Source organism: Salvelinus sp. IW2-2015, linkage group LG23 (assembly GCF_002910315.2).
Source record: "Salvelinus sp. IW2-2015 linkage group LG23, ASM291031v2, whole genome shotgun sequence".
In the NCBI taxonomy this organism is placed as follows: domain Eukaryota; kingdom Metazoa; phylum Chordata; class Actinopteri; order Salmoniformes; family Salmonidae; genus Salvelinus; species Salvelinus sp. IW2-2015.
In genome coordinates, this window is record NC_036863.1 from 24616358 (window position 1) to 24624701 (window position 8344).

Consider the following 8344-nt stretch of genomic DNA (forward strand, 5'->3'; position numbering starts at 1 on the left):
TTTATGTTTACATACTCTACATTACTCATCTCATATGTATATACCGTACTCTATACCATCTACTGCATCTTGCCTATGCCGTTCTATACCATCACTCATTCATATATCTTTATGTACATATTCGTTATCCCTTTACACTTGTGTGTATAAGGTAGTAGTTGTGGAATTGTTAGGTTAGATTACTCATTGGTAATTACTGCATGGTTGGAACTAGAAGCACAAGCATTTCGCTAAACTCGCATTAACATCTGCTAACCATGTGTATGTGACAAATAAAATTTGATTTGATTTGAGATTAACATTCCATTATTTTATACTTAATTTCATACTTTATACCTTATGTCATACCTCAAGTTAAAAACAAATCAATTGCCTGAAAATAAAAACTTAAATATTTACACAAGAAACAAAAGAATAACAATTTTAAACTAAAAGACTAAAAAAGCACGCCAAGGAAAAGCAAAGCTGAAAAGGTGTGTTTTAAGATCCCTTTTAAATATGTCCACAGCTTCAGACCTCCTCAGGTTCTCTGCAGGCTATTCCAGAGGCTGGGGGCATAATAACTAAAGGCTGCCTCTCCATGCCTCTTGGTCCTGACTTCTGCATTTAACTCAACCCCCTCTGAAATGTTGACCTCAATAGGGGAGGTTTATGGTAATGCTCCTGATAATCCATTATCCAAGATGGAGAGGAAGGATTATTGATAATGTAAAACAAAATGTATGAGTTATTACAGCTACATTCAATCAAAATTTCAGTCACATTACATTATTCAATCAAATACCATACATCATATTGATATGACTGTTCATCACATTCATTACTAATGTACATCTAGGGAAAGGGATGTAAGCAGCACTACTATTGGAACAGTCTAAACATCACAGAATGCTTCATACTAGGACATCAAACTGAATTCAAGCAGATTCTATGTTAATTTTGAAGTGTGAGATGTTGAGCTCTAGAGCAGACATATTGTGGGAGAACCAGGTGAAATATTGACCTCTATGGCAGATGTATTGTGGGAGAACTATGTGAAATATTGACCTCTATGGCAGATATATTGTGGGAGATCTATGATATGAAAATGCTGGATAATTTGAAGAATAGCTATACATCATAATCCAACCTACCTTGAGAACATTTGGGGAGAGTATTGATAAATGTAAAGAAACTGATTTAATTTGTAGCCTTGAAGAAGACACACTGCTGTTCACAAGGCCTGTAGTTTTTATAGTATCAGATTAACACTCTGGTCTGTTCTTTGTCTTGTGTTATTGGTTGTCAATAAACAAAACAGACAAATAAGTAATTACTCACGTGGTCCTGATCATCCATTATCCAAGATGGAGAGTCATGAATAATGATCATGTAAAACAGAATGCATTAGTTATTATTCTTCATTGAATATCTGTCTCATTACATAATTAAATTAAATACCATACATCATATTGGAATGACTGTTCATCACATTCATTAGTAATGTACATCTAGGGAAAGGGATGTAAGCAGTGCTACTATGTGAACAGTCTAAACATCACAGAATGCCTCATACTAGGACATCAAACTGAATTCAAGCTGAATCCATGTTCATTTTGGAGTTTGAAATGTTGACCTCTATGGCAGATATATTGTGGGAGGTGTCAGGATTTACCTAGGGGTCATGATTGGGGCTGTACAAATGTTTGGTGTATTAGAATAATTAATTATGCTTATGTTATATTAATTGAAGGGGAGGGGTTATAAGACCCCTCCCTCCTTACATTTATAGGGTCATAGACTACAGATTAACAATACAAATTCATTGTAGAGGTTTAGTATTCCACAATTGTTTTTAGTTCTCTCTCTATTTCATTATGAAGAGGCCCCTCTGAGTAATGTGTGACTGTGAAGAAGGAGCTCTGCAGGGGAGTGGAGGAGATAAGGCTAGTCAAACATTCCACAATAAATCAGCTTTGGGAGTGGACGTTTACTGCTAGTTTAAGATAACACAAAAAGCCATTGTTTATATAGGGTTTTGGTCTCAGGAGTAAAAAGGTAATGACTAGTTAGTGACATCACTAAGGCGGGACTTCGGTTTAATAAAACAACTTGAGACCGTTTGTTTTTAGGCAGAACTTACTCAGAAACATGCGTGCTATGTTCCTGTTTGTCAACTTCTGTCTGCAATTGCATTAATAAAGGTTATTGAATGATTTAATTAAAGATATTGTCATAATGCTAATTTCACCAATGAACCAATGATTGACAAAGAAGGACGTAAGGAACAAACCCTAACAGAGGACTATGTGAAATGTTGATCTCTATAGCAGATATATTGTGGGTGATATATGTGAAATGTTGATCTCTACAGCTGATATATTGTGGGAGGACTATGTGAAATATTGATCTCTATGGCAGATATATTGTGGGAGGACTATGTGAAAGGGAAAGGAAAGGGGGATACCTAGTCAGTTGTCCAACTGAATGTATTCAACTGAAATGTGTCTTCCGCATTTAACTCAACCCCTCTGAAATGTTGACCTCTATAGCAGATATATTGTGGGACGGCTATGTGAAATGTTGACCTCTATAGCAGATATATTGTGGGAGGGATATGGTATGTAAATTCTGGATAATTTGAAGAACGTCCATACATCTTAATCCAATTTTCCTTGAGAACATTTGGGGAGAGTATTGATAAATGTAAAGAAAGTGATTTAATTTGTAGCCTTGAAGAAGACACACTGCTGTTCACATGGCCTGTAGTTTTTATAGTATCAGATTAACACTCTGGTCTGTTCTTTGTCTTGTGTTATTGGTTGTCAATAAACAAAACAGACAAATAAATAATTACTCACGTGGTCCTGATCATCCATTATCCAAGATGGAGAGTCATGAATAATGATCATGTAAAACAGAATACATTAGTTATTATTGTTCATTGAATTTCTGTCTCATTACATAATTTAATGAAATACCATACATAATATTGGAATGACTGTTCATCACATTCATTACTAATGTACATCTAGGGAAAGGGATGTAAGCAGTGCTACTATTGGAACAGTCTAAACATCACAGATTGATTCATACTAGGACATCAAACTGAATTCAAGATGATTCCATGTTAATTTTGGAGTGTGAAATGTTGACCTCTATGGCAGATATATTGTGGAAGGGCTATGTGTAACGTCCTGACCAGAGTTCTTATGTGTTGTGCTTGTTTTAGTGTTGGTCAGGACGTGAGCTGGGTGGGCATTCTATGTTGTGTGTCTTGTTTGTCCGTTTCTATGTCCAGCCTAATATGGTTCTCAATCAGAGGCAGATGTTTTGTGTTGGGGATTGTGGGTGGTTGTTTCCTGTCTCTGTGTTTTCTCTGCACCAGCTAGGACGGTATCGGTTTGCCACATTTGTTATTTTTTTATTTGTTTAGTGTTCACAGTATTTTCGTAATTAAATATGTTGAGCACAAACTACGCTGCGTCTTGGTCCGATCCCTGTTACACCTCCTCTTCAGACGAAGAGGAGGAAGGCTGCCGTTACACTATGTGAAATGTTGACCTCTATGGCAGATATATTGTGGGAGGGCAATGTACAATATTGACCACCATGGCAGATGTATTTTGTGGGAGGACAATGTGAAAGGGAAAGAAAAGGGGGGATACCTAGTCAGTTGTCCAACTGAATGTATTCAACTGAAATGTTGAGGGCAATATACAATATCGACCACTATGACAGATGTATTTTGTGGGAGGACTATGTGAAATGTTCAGCTCTACAGCAGATATATAGTGGGAGGACTATGTGAAATGTAGACTTCTATGCCAGATATATTGTGGGAGGACTATGTGAAATGGTGACCTCTATGCCAGATATATTGTGGGAGGACTATGTGAAATATTGACCTCTATAACAGATATATTGTGGAGAGAATTGATAAATGTAAAGAAACTGATTTAATTTGTAGCCTTGAAGGAGACACACTGCTGTTCACAAGACCTGTACTTCATTATAGTATCAGATTTTTATTTTATTTTATTTCACCTTGAAGTTTGTAGAAATGTTAAAATAATGTAGGAGAATATAACACAATAGATATGGTAGGAGAAAATCCCAATTTTTGAGAGACCATGCTGTTACAATGGAAAGTAATGGGGCATACTAGAAATTAGACATTTCCTATGGCTTCCACAGGGTGTCAGCAGTCTATGTTCAAGGTATCAGGCATGTAACTTCAAAAACAAATAAGAAATATCACATTTAGGACAGGGACACAGTCTTGGAAATTCGTGTTTGCGCGCGCCATGAAGACAATGCACCTGCTAAAATCAGTTTCCTATTGAACATACTTCTTTCCTTAAGAAATATTATAGTTTGATTACAGTTTAGGGTTTCTGAGGAGTAAATAGAAACGTATTTTGACTTGTTGAAACAAAGTTTAGGGGTAGATTTTCAGATTCCTTTCTCTGCATGTTGAACGAGTGAATTACTCAAATCGATGGCGCCAACTAAACTGACTTTTTGGGATATAAAGAAGGATTTTATCTAACAAAAAAGAAGAAAGACATACTCATGAAATCGCCTGCGGCCGGCATACATGGCACCAGCTTACCGCATGGTGTCCCCGGTTCGCGCCTACATAGCCCGGTGCGGGTTATTCAACCTCCCACTGGTCGGCGACGATGGGAGCATTCAACCAGGTAAGAGTTGGGCAGGCTCGGTGCTCAAGGGAGCCAGTAAGCCTGCACGGTCCGGTATTTCCGGTGCACCTTCCGCCCAGCTCAGTTCCACCAGTGCCTACACCAGCAACAGGCTTCCAGTGTGTTCCAAGAGCCTTGTTCTCCTCCACGCACTCGTCCTATGGTGCGTGTCTCAGCACGGTACCCAATTCGGCACCACGTACCAAGCCCTGTGCGTCTCCAGAGTCCTGTGCATCCTGTTGCTGCTCCCCGCACTAGCCTGAGATGCGTGTCCCCAGCCGGTACCACCAGTTCCGGCACCACGCACTAGGCCTATGTGCGGTCCCAGGGTCCAGTATGCCCTGTTCCTTCTCCCCGCACTAGCCTGAAGGTGCGTTCCTTAGCCCGGTGCTCCAGTTCCGGCACACGCACCAGGCCTACAGTGCGCCTCCTCGGCCAGAAGCCATCCGTCTGCCCAGTGCCATCTGAGCCATCCGTCTGCCCAGTGCCATCTGAGCATTCCGTCTCCCCATCGCCATCTGGCCATCCGTCTCCCAGCGCCATCTGAGCCATCCGTCTCCCAGCGCCATCTGACCATCCGTCTCCCCAGCGCCATCTGAGCCATCTCTCCCAGGCATCGGCCATCGTCTGTCCGAGCCATTAGAGCCGCCCGTCTGTCCCGAGCGTTAGAGGCCGTTAGTCAGTCAGGAGGCCGCTAGACGCCATTCGTCAGTCAGGATCTGCCAGAGCCGCCAACCAGCAGGATCTGCCAGAGCCGCCAACCAGACAGGATCTGCCAGAGCGCCAACCAGACAGGATCTGCCAGAGCTGCCAACCAGACAGGATCTGCCAGAGCGCCACACCAGAACAGGTCTGGCCAGGCCGCCAACCAGACAGGATCTGCCAGAGCCGCCAACCAGACAGGATCTGCCAGAGCCGCCAACCAACAGGGATCTCCAGAGCCGCCAACAGACATGAGCGTCCAGAGCCGCCAGCCAGACATAGGCGTCCAGAGCCGCCAGCCAGACATGAGCGTCCAGAGCCGCAGCCGACATGACGTACCAGACGCCGCCAGCCAGCCATGAGCAGCCAGATCGTCAGCCAGCCATGAGCAGCCATGCATGAGCCAGAATCCGTCAGCCAGCCATGAGCAGCCAGATCCGTCAGCCAGCCATGAGCAGCCAGATCCGTCACCAGCCATGAGCAGCCAGATCCGTCAGCCAGCCATGAGCAGCAGATCCGTCAGCCAGCCATGAGCCGTCAGCCAGGATCGCCAGAGCCGTCCAGCAGGATCCGCCAGAGCCGTCATCCAGCCAGGATCCGTCCCTCAGTCCGGAGCTGCGTCCCTCAGTCCGGACTGCCCGTCCCTCAGCGCGTGCCCGTCCTCAGAGTCCCGGAGCTGCCGCTCCTCAGTCCAGCTGCCCGCTTATCCTGGTGCTGCCCCTTATCCGTGCTGCCCTTATTCCCGGTGCTGCCCTTATCCGGTGCTCCCCCTTATCCCGGTGCTGCCTTATCCCGGTGCTGCCCCATTCCCGGTGCTGCCCTTATCCGGTGCTGCCCTTAGTCCGGTGCTGCCTTGCCGGTGCTGCCCTTAGTCGGTGCTGCCCTTAGTCTGGTGCTGCCCTTATCCAGTGGGGTTAATGTGGAGGGTGGTCATTTGGAGGAGGCTACGAAAGCGGGTAGTGACTATGGTGGGGTGGGGACCACGTCCAGTGCCAGAGCCGCCACTGTGGACAGACCCACCAGACCCTCCTAGACTTTATGCTGGTGCGCCCGGAGTTTGCACCTTAAGGGGGGGGTTATGTCACGTCCTGGCCTTAGTATTCTTTGTTTTCTTTATTATTTTAGTTAGGTCAGGGTGGACATGGGGAATGTTTGTGTTTGTCATTTTGGGTGGTTATATGGTAAAGGGGTGTTGGGTGTAGTTGGTATGAGTTTGTGTTGAGTGAATGTTTCTAGGTATGTCTATGGTTGAGTGAATGTGTCTAGGATGTCTGGTTGCCTGAGTGGTTCTCATCAGAGACAGAATGTCTTTCATTTGTCTCTGATTGGGAGCCATATTTAAGGCAGCCCATGGGCATCATGCATTTGTGGGTAATTGTCTATGTGTAGTGTTTGTGTCAGCACTATTTATATGTATAGCTTCACGGTCGTCAGTTTGTTATTTTGTTAGTTTATGTATAGTGTTCGTGTCGTTTTCGTCTTCTTTCTTTAATAAAGAAGATGTATTCCACACGCTGCATTTTGGTCCTCACTCTCTTCGCAAGACGATCGTGACAAAAAGTTTGGGTCACTTAGAAATGTCTCTGTTTTTGACAAAAAGCAAATTTTTTTCCATTAAAAAACATCAAATTGATCATAAATACAGCGTAGACATGTTAATGTTGTAAATGACTATTGTAGCTGCAAACGGCTGATTTTTAATGGAATTTTACAGTTGAGGCCGGAAGTTTACATACCCTTAGCCAAAAGACATTTAAACTCAGTGTTTACAATTCCTTACATTTATCCCCGTAAAAATTCCATGTCTTAGGTCAGTTAGGATCACCACTTTTTTTCAAAGAATGTGAAATGTCAGAATAATAGTAAATTTATTTTCAGCTTTAATTTCTTTCATCACATTCCAGTGGGTCAGAAGTTTACATACACTCAATTAGTATTTGAGTGTATGTAAAAAAAAAAAACTGTTCTCAAGTCAATAGTGAAGATGCTGACCTTCTAGGCAGAGTTCCTCTGTCCAGTGTGGTGTTCTTTTGCCCATCTTAAACTTTTATTTTTATTGGCGAGTCTGAGATATTGCTTTTTCTTTGCAACTCTGCTAGAAAGCCAGCATCCGGAGTTGCCCTTCACTGTTGAGACAGTGTTTTGCGGCTTGTGAGGGCGTCCGTTTCTCAAACTAGACACTCTAATGTATTTGTCCTCTTGCTCAGTTGTGCACCGGACCTCCCACTCCTCTTTCTATTCTGGTTAGAGAGTTTGTGCTGTTCTGTGAAGGGAGTAGTACACAGCGTTGTACGAGATCTTCAGTTTCTTGGCAATTTCTCGCATGGAAGCCGTCATTTCTCAGAACAAGATTAGACTGACGAGTTTCAGAAGAAAGGTCTTTGTTTCTGGCCATTTTGAGCCTGTAATCGACCCACAAATGCTGATGCTCCAGATACTCAACTAGTCTAAAGAAGGGCAGTTTTGTTGCTTCTTTAATCAGAACAACAGTTTTCAGCTGTGCTAACATAATTGCATAAGGGTTTTCGAATGATCAATTAGCTTTTAAAATTATAAACTTGTATTAGCTAACACAACGTGCCATTGGAACACAGGAGTGATGGTTGCTGATAATGGGCCTCTATACGCCATGTAGATATTCCATTAAAATCAGCCGTTTCCAGCTACAATAGTCATTTACAACATTACAATGTCTGCACAGTATTTCTGATCATTTTGATGTTATTTTAACCTTTTGGGCTAGGCATCTCGCTTGCGATTTACAGACTACTCCGATTTACAGTAGCTATTACAGCGAAAACATGCCTTGGCGATTGTTTGAGAATGGCACCCCACATCAAAATATCTTTCACCGGCACAGGTTTCATAAATTCACAAATAGCGATTAAATATTCACTTACTTTTTGAAATCTTCCTCTGATTTGTCATCCAAAGGGTCCCAGCTATAACATGTCGTGCAG